Below are 20,658 nucleotides of genomic sequence, written 5' to 3'. Positions count from 1 at the left end.
TCACCCCCTCTCCCCAGGCCCGGTGCCTTGGGGTTATCCTAGATTCTGCCCTGTCATTCACTCCTCATAACCAGTCACTTATTAAAGCATGTCACTTCCACCTAAGGAACATATCCAAAATACGATCATTTATCACCCAAGACGCTGCCAAAATTCTTATTCACTCTCTCATCATATCGCATCTAGACTACTGTAACTCTCTTTTAATTGGCCTCCCCCTCCAGAGACTGTCACCTCTCCAGTCCATAATGAACACTGCTGCCAGGCTCATATACCTCAGCAACCGCTCCTCCTCTGCCTCGCCATTCTGTCACTCCCTGCACTGGCTTCCATTACCTTTCAGAATCAAATTCAAATTAATGACACTGACTTTCAAAGCACTTCATAACTCTGCCCCACCCTACATCTCTGAACTCATCTCTATATACTCACCCACTCGCTTACTACGCTCCTCTACTGACCTACTACTCAACTCTTCTCTCATTACCTCCTCACATGCTCGCATTCAAGACTTTGCAAGGGCTGCACCCCTCCTCTGGAACGCTCTCCCACGGTCTGTCCGACTTTCTCCCAACCTTTCTGCTTTCAAGAAATCTCTGAAAACGCACTTCTTTCGAGAAGCCTACCCTCACTCTGCTTAACTACCAAACGCAACACCACATACAATACCACATTTCTCACCCACTTAATTCAATCTTGCCCACTCCCACACCTTGTGTATTACTCCCTTCCCTTTAGACTGTATGCCTATGCATAGGGCCTTCCTCACCTTTTTGTACCTGTATTGATTGTGATGTTTGTTACTCCATATATTCTATGTATGTAATTCATGTGATGTAGTTGTATAATCACATTTACTTTACAGTGCTACGCAATATGTTGGCGCTATATAAATACATGTTAATAAAAGACCATTCTCTCAGTGATTCCTGGCCATGTTGAATATATAATCCTTGAACTGCACAACTGGGGCATGTGCATTACCAACCATTTAAGGTTTACTAACTACTGCAAATACAGTAAGTACAGTAATTCTTTACATACTGTATTGTACACCCAACAGATTCTTTAGGTTATCATCACATCTTCTTTTTCAGAGGTCCTAGACACTAAGCAATTGGCAGGGTGTTGTATGTTGTGGGCAGGGCCCTCTGATCCACTATTATTCTATAACCCTTGTTTGCTACATTAATGTAGGACCCCTGTTTGCTATTATTAAATGAAAAGTGTTGCAACGTTGCTAATATATGTCTGTCTACCCCTTTAATTACAATACCACAAAGGAAAAAAAATAGGGTTTGATTATTTTAAGAAAATATGAATGACTCCTTTTTGAAAATTCACTGATAAAAAAGGCAATTCATGAAAAAGTGTCAGGAAAGTGTTGATAAAATGTAAACATTATGGACTCCATGTAGGAAGGTAGGAATTTCAATTTTAAAAATCCTCCCTTGGAAGCCTATTTATTAAAGGTTGAATTTAAGTGATTTAGAGGTTTTTGAAAGGATGCTTAAACTCTATTTCTCTAAAACCACAAATGCCATTAAAGTTATTAAAATATCCAAATATAAAAAATTACTAATAAAAATAGTTACCTAAAAAAATCCAAAAAACAAAGATTTTTCGTGAACAAATGATAAAAGGTGTTTCCGTAATTTGGCTCTTCATATCTTAAGTCTACTAGAAAATAATATAAACATTAAATATACCCAATAGGCTGGTTTTGTTTCAAATAAGGATTAATTATATCTTAGTTGAGATCAAGTACAAGTTACTGTTTTATTATTACAGAGAAAATGGAAATCAAAAATTTGGATAAAATGGAGTCTATGGGAGATGGTCTTCCCATAATTCAGAGCTTTCTGGATAATGGGTTTTTGGATAATGAGACCCATACCTGTATATTAAAAGGAGGTTTTACTTGATTCTGATTATGAAAACTTATATTTACTTTATTTTTGTGTTTATTAATCAATCTACAATTTTTTTGTGCAAAGCTTTTATTGTTAATGCAATATATTAACCAAATATGTGGAATTTATACACATTTTTGGGCTACACAGAAGCACCTTTAGTAAACAATATATACAATAACAACAGCTCTATACATTGAGTTTATTGATACACAACTGAAGTAAAGTAAATGTCCCATCTGGACCAGACTATATCAAACTGGGAAAATGGTCCCCTTAACCTGACTGCCAACACCGTCAAGTATCGATCTGTTTTTTAAAACCTGCACCCAACCAGCTTTCCTGAACCGGTTTACCTGCTTTGGCAACTACGCAAATTTTCACTCAACCCTCTCGCAATAGTGTTCGACGTGTCCACCAGAAGTGACCTCACATTGATCGGGAAGTGACGTCGCAGTGGTGGTTTTTAACTATTAAGACACTTGGAATTTTCACTGTTTCCCTGCATTGACCACCTCTAACCCCCCAATGCAGAGGATCGGGTACCCGCGGGGCACCCCCACACTGGACAAATAAATAATAATCCGCCTGAGTCCCAATCATATTGCGGGTATTCCGAGGGTACCAGTCGATGCAGGACTCTAATTTGAGCTATAGTTGGTGGCTGTACGTCTGTACAATGATGGGTAATAATCAGTGCCGGACTGGGACACCAGGGGCCCACCAAAAACCCTTAGACCAGGGGCCCACCAAAAACCCTTAGACCAGGGGCCCACCCAAAAACCCTTAGACCAGGGGCCCACCAAAAACCCTTAGACCAGGGGCCCACCCAAAAACCTTTAGACCAGGGGCCCACACTAAGTATTATTTTCTTCCTTTCCTTACTCAACCTCTATTTTATTTACATACTATAACCTATTATTCCATCTATTTAGCCTCTTTTTTTCATAGAAATAGGGAATGGCCATGAAATAAACCAAATGTTTAGAAGAAGGAGTTCCCACTGACACCTTGGCCCACCGGGAGTTTTCCTGGTATCCCGGTGGGCCAGTCCGACACTGGTAATAATGACGACTCAACCATTATATTAAGAATATCTCACTTCACTTTCTAAATAGAATCTTGCTCAGCATGTATTCTGTGTTTGATTGCCAGGGTTGTTGACCCTAGGGAACATTTTTTGTTTTAATTCGTGCAGAATATAAAGATAATAAATAAAAAAAATCATAAAAATAATAAAAATTTAAAAATTGCACATGTTCTTAGGTAATTTCAGTTCTACTAAAGATAATATAACAACAGCATTCCCTTTTATTTAATTTGTCCTCAAATGGAAACGGCTAAAATGCAGGTTTTTATGCATATGTTAATGGAGACCATCACCTTGGTTAGTAGTCATCTGTCCAAAATGGAATTTTAGAGCCTTTGAGTAGTGATGGGCGAATTTATTCGCCAGGCGCGGATTCGCGGGAAATTCCCGCGATTCGCCGCTGGAGAATAAATTCGGGCAACCGCAGCAAAAATTCGCTGGTGTCCAAAAAAACTTGGACGCCGGCGTCCGTTTTTTTAACGGTGTCGCATTTTCGCAAATCAAAAAACGAGATGCTGGCGCTGTTTCTGAAATGTTTTGCGTTTTTTTGAATTTCGCGGGAAATTCGCTTATTTTTCGGGGAAATTCGCGAAACGGCCCAAATTTGTCCATCACTACCTTTGAGTGCTTGAGAAGAAGTTTAGCAGTTGGCTGTAGCTCCATGGAACATGGTTGTATATATCCAATTCAGTTTTTATATAGTTATCAAAGTGCCTAAACAACTTTGTAGCACTTTTGTTCCAAAAAAATTATTCTGTTTCTTTTAATCTACACGTGGAATAGATCTAATTCAAATCTGATTTTGTCCCCAAGACAAATGAAATGTCAGTTGAATTTCTCTCTGTATCAGTTTCCTTCGTCTACAATTTCCTTACAAGAACACCGGATACTCTGCCTCTTTAAAGTGCATAGAAATCACAAGAACCCCTGGCTGAGAATTCTGTAATTTAATGCTCTCACTGTGAAGAACACTTTCCGTATTAAAATGAAATGACTCCTTGACACATAAACTTGTTTATCTGTATATATTTTGCTTATCGGCAGCAACTATTTTCTTTGAGAGCAACCTTAATTTAGCCAGTAATGTGAATAAAATAATAGATATATTTATATTTTGACGCAAAAGCCTAAAGTATCTCCACTCATTACCTCCAAATGCTTTGCTTCTAATTATTTAGAATCATTCGATTGGGTTTCTGATTCATATGGGACTCTTGAATGTTTCATAGTTTTGCTTGGTTTCTAAAACGTTCATCTCTAAGGAAGTTACCCAATTATTTTTTTTTGCCTTGGTTGCCTTAATTCTTCTAACAGTTTGTGCATCAATTTGCATTTACTGAAACGTATTAGAATATAACTCAAAAGGACCTAATGGCTAACAAATTGAATTTCTATTCTTTCCTTGAATATTTAAAAATGTGTGGATATTCTATATACCTTAAAAACTCTAAAAATTCAAGATGTAAAATGTTGTGGTAAAACCCATGAAAACCTCTAATACAAAAATTTGTCATTCCTATAGAAGTCAACGGGAGCTGCACGGATCCTATCGGACCGTTTTAAATCAATACGGATTTTAGAGGTTTTTAGATTTTTTTTGTCCCTAGAAATTTTCAGAAAAACTTAAATTGTTAGAGGTTTTCATATTTTTAGTGCATCATTGAGCTTTTTTCATTCATACTTTTTATATTCTGATTTTTTAAAAACTTTCATGAAATTCTTGGTTTTAGAGACAGTTATTCTAGTTGTAGTTTCAAAAACCTGCAAAACCACTAAAATTCTACCTTCACAGGGCCGGTTTACTAACAATCGAATTTCTATTTTTCCCACGAATCTCTAGAAATTTGTAAAAGTTGTTGAGGTCCTATAGAAGTCAGTGAGAGCTGCACAGATCCCTATTGGACTGTTTTAAATGAATTTGGACTTTTAGCAGTTTTTGGATTTTGTTGTTGCTAGGAATTATTAGAAAAACTCAAATTTTTATAGGTCTGTTTTTTAGCACATTGTTCAGCTTTTTTTTTCATTCATGCTATTTAAATTAGGATTTTTTAATAACTTTCATGACATTCATGGTTTTAGAGAAAAATTATACTGTTGATAAATTTGCCTCATCGACTAGTAAAATTGATGGATTATTAACAAATATACTTACAATACACCAGAATTTAAGAATAACAGGGTGCATTGCTGTTATTCATACATTGATTTATCAGTTTTTAACATTGGCAAAAAAATTGTTCGCAAATAAAATCTAAACAACAGAACCGGTTAATCAACATTGTGTTTTATTACAGAAAAATGTACCATTGTTTCAATCCAGCTGTGCTACTTTGCTTTTGGAAAGAGCAAATGGGTTTGGGGGAGTGAAGTGCTTTGGTTCAGGAGATTGAACACACAGTTTTGTTCTTAATAAACTTTAATAAAAATTGAATATCAACTTGCTTGAAAGCATTAAATGCACTTCTATTGGCTATAAAGTATCTCAACAAGTTTAAGGTGGTGGAGTTTTTCAGTTGAATTTTCAAGATATTTTCAAGATGTCAATCCAAAAAATAATGTTTTTCCTAGTAAAAGAAAACATCATTCTAAGCAACTATACAATATACATTCATTAAACATTTTCTATTGTTTTTAAAAGGATACTGTCATGATTTTTATGGTGTAGTTTTTATTTCTAAATTACAATTCTATTAAACTGTAAATAATTCACTCTACCACATTAAATCTAATTCCTGTACCAAGAAGTATACATTTTTTACTTGTAATATTGGTTTGCAGGTGCATCTCAGGTCATTTTGCCTGATCCTGTACTTTCAGAAAAAGCCAGTGCTTCATGGTGGAACTGCTTTCATTTCTCCTACTCAATGTAACTGGAGGAGTCACAGTGGGACCTGGATTTTTACTATTGAGTGCTGTTCTTAGATGTACCAGGCAGCTGTTATCTTGTGTCAGGGAGCTGTTATCTGGCTACCTTCCCATTGTTCTGTTGTTAGGCTTCTGGGGGGGGGTGATATCACTCCAACTTGCAGTACAGCAGTAAAGAGTGACTGAAGTTTATCAGAGCACAAGTTACATGACTGGAGGCAGCTGGGAAACTGACAATATGTCCAGCCCCATGTCAGATTTTAAAATTAAATATAAAAAAATCTGTTTGCGCTTTTGAAAAACGGATTTCAGTGCAGAATTCTACTGGAGCAGCACTATCAGCGGATGTATTTTGAAAAAAAACATGTTTTCCCAAGACAGTATCCCTTTGAAGGAACAGTAATATCAACATTTTTTATCCGAAAGATGAAAACTACACTATCCAAATAATACCCATGTCCTGCTGTATGTTATTTGACTTGAGTTTAGCAAAAAAAGAGCAATAAAACTCCTTTCCATACTATGTAATGGATTTTGAAAAAAGTCGATAGGGTGACTAACCCTGTTGCTATGAAAATATGTGCACGCCCCAGAAGGCTTTCTTCTTCACAGGACATCTGGGGTACAGTTGATACAGTGTTAATGGTCCTTCAAGTTATTTGTATATGTATTGCAATTGAAAGCAGTATTTGTCCCTTTCTGTTCTCTGCCCTGGTGGAACAATATAAGACTCTGCAAATTCACTAAGATGCGGATTTTATTGAGCGTTACCTCTTTCACCAGACTTGCCTTCACCAGCTCAGACCAGGCAAAGTGCAATAGAGTGCATAGAACGTCCTCATTCTTCTGTTACGTTCGTCATATTTTTTATTGGAAAAAGTTTCTAAGTCCAAAAAACGCTGGCGTCTTTTCCTTTTTTCAGAGTGATAGCCTGCAAAAGTCCTTAATATTTTTTTTGGGTAACCGTTAGTGATTGGCGAATAAATTCACGAAACGGCTGCGAAAATTCGCTGGCAAAACGGGCGTCGGCATCAAAACGGGTGTCGGTATCAAAAAACGGTCGTCGGCGTCAAAAAAAACGGACACCGGCTTCAAAAACGAGACGCTGGCGCCGATTCACGATTTTTTCGCCGTTTCACGAATTTAGCGGGAAATTCGTGAATTTTTCGGCGAAGCGAAATGGCGCAAATTCACCCATCACTAGTAACCATGTTCTCCCTATACATTCTCTAACATATGGAATGTTAACTATACAGTGGGCTCATGTGTACGGCAATATAACAACTCTATTGTCTTTATTAAGGTTCCCTGGACTTGTGTAATGTAATGTATTTGGTGCAACATAAACGTCCATTTAACTTTAAATTTCCTGACCCATGCAAATTAACCTGAGTGAAGACCTCTTATGAAGTTGCGCTAGGCAGAATTGAACACTAGCGCATCTTCGCTTTGATTTGCTCGCATTGCTGAAGTAACGCTAGCGAAAAATCGCAATCGTTCGGTGCCCTGGACGAAACTTTGCATGTTAGTAAATTAGTGTTGTCTGAGTGAATTCTCACCTGTTGAAGTGTAGTGATGGCTGCGAAGCCGTCGCTGGTGAATTTTCGGGCGCTTAGTAAATTTACCCTCATGTGAGCTGGAGTGGCCACCTTCTTGCCTTCATCTGGCACCATTTGATATAGAGATCTCAAGTATGTGCAATTAATTTAGCAAGTGCCCTTTGGAGTTCTTTTTTAAAAAAATGCCACCTGCCAGAGCAAGAGGAAGGGAAACAATACAGGTAGATGCCCAAATTGGAGATCCAATATCCATGGTTTCCAAAATATATGTACCTGTACTTCAATAGCCAGGAGACTATACAAGCCTCACCTACTGTATATCTGTGTTTGCAATGTAAAATAACTGGTGTTGTGCAACAGCCGTCAGTATTTTCAGTCAAACATTAATATTTTAACATTTTAACATTCAAATGTTAAAATATTAATGTTAAAACATTAATATTTTAACATTTGAATGTTTCGAATGGCTGTTTTATCGGCTAATTGTATTGTATTGTATTGTATTGCTGTTTTTTCTCTACCCTTTTCCCAAGGTGAATTAATGTGAAATCATAAAGGGCACAAAGAGTCCTGGCTAATTTTATATTTTGTAAGCAGAGTATTCAGTTAACGATAAAGCAATTCTTACAGGAACCTTTTTGTCATAGAAGGAAAAAAAACTAAATTCATAAAATCAGACATCTTGTAGATTTGCTATTCATTTGGAAAGAATAAATTGTACTTTTGATTAATTGCTACATTACAGTAATTTCTGCTTAATTATCTGTTTTGGTTCTTTTACATTTTGAAATCAGTTGGAACTTTTTTGATAAGTACGGTAACTTGATTGTCCATTTGTTATTTGTTATTCTTGAACATAATTTCGCTGCAATGGACTTCAGTCTTGGTATATGGAATGATTGCTCATTGTATGTAGGCCATGAAGGAAGAAATTATTTTTCTTTTCTTTCGAAACCAAAGCTTTATATATAGTAAAGACTCGAAGGAGCTATTTTATATCTGAACAAAAAGCTCAGTATTTGAGGTATTATCTAATTCTAATACTAAAATAAATAGACATTAAATACTAAGACAAATTAAATTTACATAAAAGGAGTTTAAATAGAAAGATGAATGCTATAAATGATATAAAAATTGATAAAAAAAATTATCAATAACAATAACATTTTCAGACTCAGGACTATTTGGACAAGATTTCATACTGGTGATGGGCAGAATGCAAAAGGCAAATAGTCCAAAAAGGTTCTCAGAATATCAACATCTGCACCCTACAGGTATAGGTATCCATAATGCCTTGGACCTTGCTTTTCTTTCTATAATTTGGATCATCATACCTTTAAGATACTAAAAAAATGTAAACATTAATGTGGTAGCTTACCTTTATAGACTGGCCACTTCTAAGCAACTTTTCAATTGGTCTTCATCAGTGGTGCTCAACCAGTGGCTCGTGAGTAACATGTTGCTCTCAAACCCTTTGAATGTTGCTCCCATTGGTCTCAAAGCAGGTGCTTATTTTTGAATTCCAGGTTTGGAGGCAATTTTTAATTGCATAAAAACTAAGTATTGTGCCAAGTAGAGCCTCCTGTAGGCTGCCAGTCCACATAAGGCTACTAAATAGACAATTATATCCTTTATTTGGCATCCCCAGCAATCCCCTTTTTTCATGCTTGTGTTGCTCCCCAACTATTTTTACATTTGAATGTGGCTGGCTCATGGGTAAAAAGGGTTGGGGATCTTTGGTCTTCATTATTTTTTTTTCTTTATTTGCCCATCTTCTTCTAACTCTTTCCAACTTTCAAATGGGGGTCTGTGACCCCAGCATACATCTCCTATTCATATTCCAGTCCTTCTGTGATGTTTGGTCTCCCAAACCCTGAGTAAACCCATAGGTCCCGGTCATGGCTCACTGTTCTGCCTTTAACAACCGCCTTTCACTTCGGGAGGAGCCCTTCTGCAGCCAGGAGAGAAGACCAAGGGAAGAACATTGAGAGAGCAAGGGAACCGTACGTACTACTGGAACGGAGAATATGAGCGTAGTCAAGGGCAGGCTGAATCACCACCAAGCTGGATAATGTGCAGTACACAATCAAGAGACAGGAACATAGTTCAAATTAGGCTGAATTGGAATACCAAATCATGCAGGTACAAAATCGAGAGACAGGAGCATTATAAGGATCCAGGAGAATGGTCAGAAAACAGGTAAGAATCAGGACAGGCAGTAATCAGGACAAGAATCAGGGTCAGGCATGGTCAAACATGGAATAACAGACTAGATATAGCTCCCAGGAACTATCAAAATAGACCTATGTTGGGCAACTGGAAAAAGGCAGGTGCACCTTTAAATATTTAAAACTCGCGCAAAAAACTCGGTGACGTCAGACGCAAATGCATTAAAAACCAGGAAGTTCTCCAGGCGCGCACTTCAGAGAGGAGCGGCACGTGGAGAAACTCCAGCCGGGCATCGGGCATGCCCGCCGGCCCCTGGGACCCCCTAGACCACCAGGTATACTTACACCTTCATTCAAACCACTCCCTGGTTGCTAAGATAATTTAAAACATCTAGATATTTGCTGAAATTCCAAAATGGTGAGTTTTTGAAAGAAAAGTGATAGACAAATAATAAAAAATGAAAGCCAATGGCAAATTTGTCTTAGAATATTACTTTCTACAGCATACAAAATTTTAACTCAAGGTAAAAAACCTTAAAAAAAACATTATTTAAGAGTAAAATAAGGATTGATGACTTAAATAGGACTCCATCAAATATAAGTTTCAGTATTATGGAGCTCTCTTGTTTACAGGTTTCTGGATATTAGATTCCAATCTAATATTTAAAAACAGTAGCAAAAGGAACCGCCTACTTAAATATCATATGATATCTCACTTTTCTTGACCCGGTTGTGATCCAATCATAATATGGATGGAAGCAAAACATCTAGCTCAGTTTGTGATTGGGAGTAAAATATTGATGAGGTCAATCCAGGGCCGCTTCTGCCATGGGGCAAGGTGAAACCCTTGCCTCAGGCGGCAGCGAGCGGGCAGTTACAAGGGGCGGCAAAAAGCCGCCTCTTGTAACTTTAAGAGCCGAACTTCCGGGTTTTAACCCGGAAATTCGGCTCCGCTAGTGCAAAGAGCGCTCTAGCGTTCAATGCACTAGCGATACTGCCCCCTGAAACCCGCTCCGACGCAAATTTTTAAGCGCGGAGTGGGAGAGGAGGGGGGCAGCATCTGGGCTGTGGCCTCAGGCGGCAGCAGCCCCAGAATCGGCGCTGGGTCAATCATTCAGAGCCAGAGTTGGTTTGGCCCACCAGGATACCAGGAAGACTCCCAGTGGACCCAGGTATCAGTAGACCCTCCTCCTTCTAATCATTTGGCTTGTTTCATGGTTATTACCTATTTCTATTGGAACAAAGGAAAAGAAACATACTGTAACGTACTCGTCAGATAGGAACCTTAGAAGCCATGGGTATTCTCGAATGCACAGGGCACCCCTGTGGATTCCGATGTTTATCAATGCCCTTTTCGGACCCCGGGCTTTCTGCTGCGGAATCTACAAGGAGTAGTGCGTAAATAGTATCAAGTCCAAAACGAGGTGCCGGAAGGGTTAGGCAAAGACGTAGCTGAAGATCAGGCGAAAGGGTCAAGGCAGGCGCAGGAATCTGAGTCAAAAAATCAGGCAGGAGCCAAAAACCAGGAATCCAAAGACAGTATAACACTTAGGCAGGATCTGTAAACAGAAGCCAGCGTGGGCACGGTTACCAGGAAGAGCAGGGCTTAAAAAGGAGATTTAGCGCCAATGATGACAGCATGACACTCCGCGACAAACGTCATGATATCGGGCGCCTGCAATGACTGGGACCGCGTCAGATGTGCATTCGCCGTGGGACCCGAAGATGGACGCGCCGGGAGGTAAGGGAAGGCGCCGATCTCCCGGTGTGTCTAACACATACTAGCAGAAAAAAGAGGTTATGGGGAACAAGTAAAATAGTTTGGTGAGTGGGCTGATGGTTTAAAGTTTTCTGGTTGGCGTCTGTTCAGGAGGCCACATTTGCTTATTAATGCAGCCTCTAACTGTACTCTAATGCTAATAATGCAGTCTGCTCAGCTTAAGCTCAGCTTAATTTACTACCTGGTTGGCTATAAATTTTTGTAAGACTTTATGAAGTCACAGGGCTCCCTATATTACCAAGCTTTTGATCTATGCCATCAACAGTAGTCTGACATGCACAGCACAAAAAGGCACCTGCAAATCCACTGTCACCAAATAAAATCATCTCCCATAGCCTCACTTTACATATAAAGACCTATTGGGGATGTATATGGGCAACTATTATCGGTTTTGCTTATTGGAAAAAACAGAGAAGATCTTTTTACTGAGAGCTTCATTTTAAATGTATTTCATGTTCATCCAGTTGTACCCCTGGCATGTGAAGACTAAAGGGTGATGTTGTTTTTGACAATGACAAGACTGAAGTCTTCAAGGCTATGGTCTTGTTACATTTTGTTTTTTTATTCTCTCAAATTTAGGTCCCCCTTTTTAAAGGGGTGGCTCACCTTTAAGTTAACTTGTAGTATGTAAAAGAGTGGCTAATTCCAAACAACTCTTCAATTGGTCTTTATTTTTTATTTTTTTATAGTTTTTTAGTTATCTGACTCTTTCCAGCTTTCAAAGGGGCAGGGGGTCACTAGTGGTATAATTAGATATTACTGGGCCCCACTGCAAAATATTTTTCAAGCCCCAAAAATGCCTAGAGGTAGACTTGTTTCACCACAAAATGTATATAAATTAGGGCCTCATGGGGCCCGTATACCTCCTTGGGCCCTCTTGCAGCCACAGTGTCTGCTTCTTCTATGGTTATGCCCCTGGGTGTCACTGACCCCCATCTAAAAATGTGCTCTGATCTCCTCTCTAAAAAAGGCTACAAATGTATTGTTATTGCTACTTTTCATTACCCATCTTTCTATTCATGTCTCTCCTATTAATATTCCATTCTCTTATTAATATCAATACATGGTTGCTAGGGTAATTCAGAACCTAGCAACAAGATTTCTAAAATTGCAAACTGCGGAGCTGCTGAATAAAAATCTAAATAACTCAAAAACCACAAATAATAAAAAATGAAATCCAGTTGCAAATTGTTGTCTCAGAATATCACTCTCTACATCAGGGATCCCCAACCAGTGGCTCCTGAGTAACGTTGCTCACGAACTCCTTGAATGTTGCTCTCAGTGGCCTCAAAGCAGGTTCTTCTTTTTGAATTCCAGACATGAAGGCAAGTTGTAATTGAATAAAAATCAGATGTATTGCCAAGTAGAGGCTCCTGTAGGCTGCCAGTAAACATAGGGGCTACCAAATAGCCAATCACAGTCCTTATTTGACATCCCCATGGATTTTTTCATGCTTGTGTTGCTCCCTTATTCTTTTTACATTTGAATGTGACTCACAGGTAAAATAAAGGTTGGGTTCCCCTGCTCTACATCATGCTAAAAGTTAATCTAAAGGTGAGCAACCCCATTAGGATTCATGGCTTATTGGACATACTGTATGAGAGTAAAGTCAACTCTAGGGATGTAGCGAACCGCCGATAATGTGTTCGCGAACGGCGTTCGCGAACACCGGCAAAAAATTCGAACAGTTCGCGAACAGTTCGCGAACTTCGAACATCCGAAAATCGTTCGATTCGAACGATCGTAGGATTTTAATCGTTCGATCGAACGATTTTCGTTCGAATCGAACGATCGAAGCCATTCGATCGAATGATTTCATTCAATCCAATGGCTTCGATCGTTCGATTCGAACGAAAATCCTTCGATTTTAGCGATCGAATGGTCGAATGGTCGAACGATTTTGACGCGAACGCCTATTGGCGAACGTCGCGCGACGTTCGCGAACTTGCGGCGGACGCGAACAGCCGATGTTCGCGCGAACAAGTTCGCCGGCGAACAGTCCGCGACATCCCTAGTCAACTCACACCCCATCCCTGGCAGGTAGTTTACTGATTATATAGGGAACACATTTTCTCCAAATATATCTTAGACCTCCTGGCCATCAAAAAGTTTTCCTTAAATCAAACTGATTTTTTAGTAGTGTTAGTAGAGTTAGAATAAGAGGACATGAATAATTAAAAAAATGATTTGTCTGCTGAAGACTGCACATTTATGTCTAGCTCTGTGTGACTCTTCCTAACAAAAATGTATTACATTAATTTGCAGTGTTCGTTTCATTCATTAGAGCTAAAATTGGTTTACATATGTTTTAAAAAATGATTGTAGCAAATGAAGAGCGTCCCGTGAAGAGCCCATTCAGCTGCAATTTATATCAGTTATTCAGTTAATAAAAAGAAAAAGTCAAGATAGATCCAACAGACCTTATCAAAGGTAATCGTGACAGTTTACAGTGATCTACAGAAAAGTAACCCATATCTTATGCAACATAAAAACATATGGCTTATAGTTCTCATATGACACGTGAGAAACATTAACCAAATTCACATATGAGGATACGAAGATATATAGTTTTTTTTGGTTCAAATAAGTTTATTGAACAGTTAGAAACATGACAGTTTACACAACAGTGCCTGTACATTCCAAAACCAATTCGCAGATTGGTATGCTTTTATTAGTACACAGTCAACATCATTTACCAACCGATTATTAACAGTGTAATATATTTTATATGCATATAACCATCAATTAGAAACTGTTGGGGCATAACTGAAGCTACAGACAAGTCAGAGGTTTTTGTCTGAGTTAAGATTCCCAGCATTTCACGAGCTGCCTTACCCTGAGTCACCCCCATTCGGGTTATCTGTGTCTATAATACTTGCCATCCACCCGGCCCATATCCTTGCGAATTGCTGGAGTGTCCCTCTTCTCCTATATATATGCTGCTCTAACTAACAGGCATCCTGCATTGCCCCTACCCAGTCCTCTATGGCTGGGGGTGTTTCCGCTTTCCAATTTGTAGTTATGAGCCTCCTGACTTGAAATAATGCTTTAGTTAAAAGCTGTTTCTTCTCTACCAGCATACTCTGATCTGTATTCACCCCTAATATACATAATACCGGGTCTGCTTGGACCAATGTGTCTATGGCTTTACTCGTACGGTACAAGACCTCTTCCCAAAACTGCTGCAGTGCCGGGCATAGCCAGAAAAGGATCCAACTTCCGTTTTACATCTGTTGCACAGAGGGGATAACTCTGGGAACATTTTATGCAGTTTTTCTTTTGCATAATAGGCCCTATGTATCAAGTAAAGCTGGAGAAGTTCATGTCTACAATCCTTTGAGACCAACCTGGGGGTCTTGAGTGCAAGTTTCCATTGGGTATCTGTCAAGTACCCCACATCTCTCTCTCCCATAGGGGCCTGCATTTTAAACTAGTGGAACTCGCCTGTGCTGTGGTGATGAGCTTATACATAGTTGAGATCTTACATTTCGATGGGCCTTGTTTAATTAAATTTAACATTGGATCCTCTGCGATTTTAATGGGGGAGAGCCTATGCCTCTTCCCTAGATACACTTTTACTCTGTTGTAAGTTAACCATTGGGTAGCTGGCAGGTTGCTCTGACGTCTAAGAGCTGCAAATGGTTTTATTTCCTCCTCACCCCACACATCTCCAATAGTTACAATCCCACACTCTAACCAACACGAGGGGGGGACCATTTCAGATAATTTACCTAGGGCTTTGTTACCCCAGAGAGGGGTAGCAGGGTCTATTATTGTGTTTTGCATGATTTTTTTGGCAGCTGCATATGCAGATGTTGATTCTTGGTTTATTGGGCTCCTTTCAGGCCTCAAGAGTAGATTTACTAGGGCCTGCCAGGCAGGGTGCTGCTAATTACACCCCTGCTGCCAGCTGTTGTACAGAGGTGTGCACGGGCCATACGGGGTTAGTGAGCAGACATGCGACAGCTGCGCAGCTAGATATAGAATTTGAAAATCTCCTTCATGTCTAGGGTGCTTCAGAAGAGGGAGTCCTATTCTGGGTCTGCCTTTACCCCAGACAAACCCTCTAATTGTTCTGTCTAATTTTTTAAAGAAGGACCGGGTTGGTGACCTAGGGGAATGCCACAACATATATGAGATTTTCAGTTGCACAAACATTTTTATTAGGTGTATGCTGGTCCCACTGGCAAGTTGCACCATGCTGCACATCTGCCCTCCACCCAGGCAAGTAGTGGAGATATAATTAGGTCTACATAAGAAGTCACTGGCATAGAGATATCCACCCCTAGATAAGTAAATTTGGGGACAATTGGTAGTTTGCTACTGGTCAGGTTCTCATCAGGCAGTGGGGGTCGACTAGGAATAGGTTTGATTTGTATTTATTGACTCTCAGTCCTGAGATTATTCCAAAGGTGTCTGTTAGCCTCATGAGTTCCTTGAGTGACTGGTCCCTGTCTCCCAAGTAGATGAGGGTATCATCTGCATATAACTGCAGTTTGTCTACTCAGCCTGCTGATTCCCAGCCCTGGATAATTAAGTTCTGATGGACTGCTGCTGCAAAGGGCTCAATCACCAAAGCAAAGAGCATGGGTGACAGGGGGCAGCCTTGTCTTGTTCCCCTGGAGAGTGGGGAAAGGGGTTGTGTCTCCATTTCCGACCCTTAGAGATGCCATGGGGCTTTGTATAGGAGCTGCACCAGGGCTACAAACTTTGGGCCTATACCAAATGCCGCCAAGACCTTCCACAGGTAAGGCCACTCTACTCAAAGGCAAAGGCAAAAGGCCTTGGTGATATCTAATGCAGCTATAGCTCTAGTGCCTGAATTGGTATAGTCAGAGGTAAGATTATATAGTAACCATCTGATGTTGAGGGCAGTTGTTTTTCCAGGCATAAAGCCCAGTTGGTCCTCCTCAACCAGGGAAGAAACTACTTTTTTTAGGCGATTAGCCAAAACCTTAGCGAGTATTTTAATGGCTGCTGTGAGGAGCGAGCTCTGTCTATAAGACTCCAGTAGTGTCTGGTCTTTTCCCGGTTTTTGGATGAGGGTTATTGCTGCATGGTAGATTGAGGCGGAAGGTGAGATTGTGTGACTGCCTCATTATATACTTTTAGTAAGACTGGGGCCAGTGAATGGGCATGTTTTTTATAGACCTCAATGGGTAAGCCATCCACTCCAACAGAGAGATGTCTGTTTCTAAGTACTCCCTATGGCTATCATCTAGTAAGGGCAATGTCACTGATTCAATAAAGTCATCAACTAATTCAGTAGAACTGTTGTCCAGGGTAGACTCATACAGTGTGGAATAGAAGTGGGATAGGGTGTTCTGAATTAGAATGGAGTCAGAGGTTAGTGCTCCCTCCTGAGTTTGTAGCAAGGTTATTGCGGGAGGAGAAGTTTGTATTCTGGCTAAATGAGCTAGCAGTTTACCTGCTCTTTCTCCACATTCTTTTACATTAAGTTTCATGAAGCTCAAAGAGTGCTGAGCTTTATCTCTCATCAGCTTTGCATTTTTGTGTTGAGTCACCTGCAGGCCCTTAAATTTTTCTGGAGTGGGGTCAAGGGTTACTGCCATTTCAGCTTCAGATACTTTGTGTTCCATCTGGCTTTGCTGGAGTTTGTGCTGTTTTTTAAAGGCATTAATTGAAGTTGAATTGCCCTCTAAGAAATGCCTTTAGGGCATCCCATAGTGTTAAGTGGTCTACTGTACTATCATTTATAGCCAGAAACTCTTGGATTTCGTCCTCAATGGACTGAAAGTTGTCTAGCACATTCAGCCAGTTTGGGTTAATGGACCAGCGTGGTCTAGTAAGGGGTGCTCCCAGGCCTAAGAGGATTTCAAGAGGAGCTTGGTTGGACACTCCCCATGCCAGGTATCTCATGTTCTGGAGCTTTAGGAGTGCCCTGCGGCTCAAGAAGGCAAGGTCAAGGCGGGATAGCACAGAATGGGAACGTGGAGTAGCAGGAGAACTGTTGCTTATCTGGGTGCCTATGTCTCCAGGCCTCTGTGAGGCCTGCAGATTCAGTCAGAGCTTTAATGTTCGTGTCTTTATCTATGGTAACCTGGCTGTGTCTTCTGAAACGGTCTATAGAGCAGTCTAGTGGTGCATTAAAGTCTCCCATGGCAAGTACCTCAGCATGCGAATAGTTTGCTATAAATTCAGTGAGTTGAACCAAAAATGTATCCTGGTACGGGGTGGTATATATATACACGCTAGAATAACCTCTTGGGATTGGATATAACCGTGTATGAATATGTATCTACCCTTGGTGTCAGATTTGATTGCTACAGCCCTGAATGGAGTATTGTGGGAGATAAGAATTGCTACCCCTGATGAGTGGCTAGAGTACTCCGCATGGTAGTACCAGCCCACCCAAGGTCTCTTCAGGGCTAGAGTCCTACTGCCAACTAGATGGGTTTCTTGTAACATAGTTATGTTAGCCCCAGTTTTCTTAACAAAATCCATAACTAGTCTACGTTTTATACTATTGTTTAGCCCTCTGACATTCCAACTAAGTGGGGGGTGCTTGAGTGGCGCATGGCCGTTCTTTCTCATGTGCTAAACTTCGTACTGGCCTCCTTTAGGAACAACACCACAGTTCCAAGGAAAAAAGAAAAAGTTACTCTCTCTCACCCGATCCCATTGCATTTAAGGGAAGTTACTCACTGAGCAATTAGAAATGAACAAGGAAAGTCATAAATAACAAAAACAGCTGCTGTGGGCTAGGGCCCCTGCAGCAATAGTCAAAGCGTCTGAAAGATGGTAATGATAAGCAATAACATGGTGGATTTATACGACCTGACTGAAGTGCCACAACTACCCCGTAAGGCCCGGGAGTGAACCGATGTACACTCGTCTTGGAGACCAGCCCGGATTATTAGGCATCCCGCTTCTTCTTAGTATCGATCCACTCGCTGACGTCTTGAGGAGAGATGAAGAAATGCGAGCTGTGAGCTGCAATCACCCTTAACCGGGCTGGGTACAACATGGCATACTGGTATCCGAGCTCTCTCAGACAACGCTTGCATTCGATGAATCGGGCACGTTGACGCTGAACCTCGGCCGAGAAGTCACCGAAGATGGAAACCTTTATTGTGTTGTAGGTCAGCGAATCCGACTTCCTGGCTTGCGACAGCGCTGAGTCCCGGTCTCTGGCATTAAGCATTGTGTAAGTTTTTTCGCTATTCTTCATGTAATTTAAAAATGTGGTCTAGTTATATGTGGTAAAGATATATGTCAGCATTTGTTTTTTTATATGTGGTAACGGTATATGGTTATTAGTTTTTTTCCAGTGAAAACATCTTTCATTGCGACTCATCTTATTTTTCCGTTTGCTACTAGTGATGGGCGAATTTATTCGCCAGGCGCGAATTCGCGGCGAATTTGCGCGATTCGCGCTGAGCGAATAAATTCGCAAAACGCCCGCGAAAATTAGCGGTAAAAATTCGCCGGCGTCAAAAATTTTTTTTTCGAAAAACGGCCGGCGTCAAAAACGGGCGCCGGCGCAAAAAACGGGCGATGTTTCGCGAAATTCGCAAATTTTTCGGCGAAGCGAAACGACTCAAATTCGCCCATCACTATTTGCTACTGTTTTGTGCTTATGTAATATATCTGTGTGAAAAATATTGCATTCCGCTTAGTGCAAATATACTCGCAAAAGTGTGAATGCGTGCTGCGATAACGCCAAATATTAAATTTGGGGGTAAGTCTTCCATCCCTCTAACCAATTTAGTTGCACTTAGTCTCTGCACTCTCTCCAGCTCATTTATATCCCTCTTAAGGACTGGAGTCCAAAACTGCCCCCATACTCCAGATGAGGCCTCACCAGAGACCTATAAAGAGGCAGAATTATGTTTTCATCCCTTGAGTTAATGCCCTTTTTTATGCAAGACAGAACTTTATTTGCTTTAGTAGCCACAGAATGACACTGCCCAGAATTAGACAACGTGTTATCTACAAAAACCCCTAGATCCTTCTCATTAAAGGAAACTCCCAACACACTGCCATTTAGTGTATAACTTGCATTTATATTATTTTGCCAAACTGCATAACCTGCATTTATCAACATTGAACCTCATTTTCCAGTTTGCTGCCCAGTTTTCCAGTTTAGACAAATCACTGTGCAAAGTGGCAGCATCCTGCATGGAACCTATAGTTCTGCACAATTTAGTATCATCTGCAGAAATAGAAACAGTACTTTCAATGGCCACCTCCAGGTCATTAATAAACAAGTTTAAAAGCAAGGGACCTAGTACAGAGCCCTGAGGTACTCCACTAACAACACTGGTCCAATTAGAAAATGTTCCATTTACCACCACTCTTTGTAGTCTATCTTTTAGCCAGTTTTCTATCCAGGTACAAATACTATGTTCCAGGCCAACATTCCTTCATTTAACCAGTAACCTTCTGTGTGGCACTGTATCAAATGCTTTAGCAAAGTCTAAGTAAATCACATCCACTGCCATCCCAGAATTGAGGTCCCTACTTACCTTCTCATAAAAAAAATCAAGTTAGTCTGGCAAGATCTATTACACATAAAACCTTAAATAGTTTAAGAGTCAATATACAGTTGCCAAAGAAGCATTGATTGTCCTGTACTTTGGACCTTGTTAAGCACAAATTGTATGCTACAGAGCTCAGCAGATGTCCACATGGGCTAATTATTCCAAATATATTGTTCCAATGCACATGCCACTGGGAAGTAATCTAGATGTTGTATTTCAATAAGTATCAAGCGGGATAGCAATCAACACAGGAAGGTCTTACTGTGCTGACATATTGTAATTCATAGAACATAACTTTTGATTTGAGAATTTTTACTTCTCTTCTTCTGGGTTCATTGAGCTTGTCATGGCTGCAGTGCAATCACTCCAGACATTACTTTTGTCTTTGTACAACCTTAATAGGAGTTATTGGACAACATTCATACACTGCATTTTTGCATCTTATATTTGACAACTGCCTTTGAACTAGACAAGGCATGGTCCACCAGTATTTTAGCATGTAGTGCCAAACTCTCAGGGGGTTATTTATTAAAGTCTGAATGCCAAAAACTTGAAAAATTCAAGTTTTTATTAACTATAAAATCCGAATTGTTAGTGGGGAAAAAACCTCACATTTTTCGGAATTCATTAAACCCAGAGGGTGTTAACAGTCTGAATAAAAAAGTACTCAAACACAAACCATTCATGTAGAAGTCAATGGGAGAAGTTCAGAAGATATCCTGATCTGTGTTGGGTTTCGTGCAATAATTCGAAGATTTTGTGGTTTTTGGGCAATAATC

At 40.1% G+C, this 20,658-nt stretch overlaps 1 pseudogene; it reads right to left on the bottom strand.

The window, feature by feature from the left end:
- The window catches only part of LOC108705441, a 78,171-nt pseudogene extending 70,630 nt beyond the window's left edge, over positions 1-7,541 (bottom strand).
- Positions 7,542-20,658: the final 13,117 nt, after the last annotated feature.

The sequence above is a fragment of the Xenopus laevis genome, chromosome 1S (assembly GCF_017654675.1).
Source record: "Xenopus laevis strain J_2021 chromosome 1S, Xenopus_laevis_v10.1, whole genome shotgun sequence".
NCBI lineage: Eukaryota > Metazoa > Chordata > Amphibia > Anura > Pipidae > Xenopus > Xenopus laevis.
The sequence above is the reverse complement of the archived record's forward strand: the minus strand, read 5'-3'. Positions and strand labels throughout refer to the sequence as shown.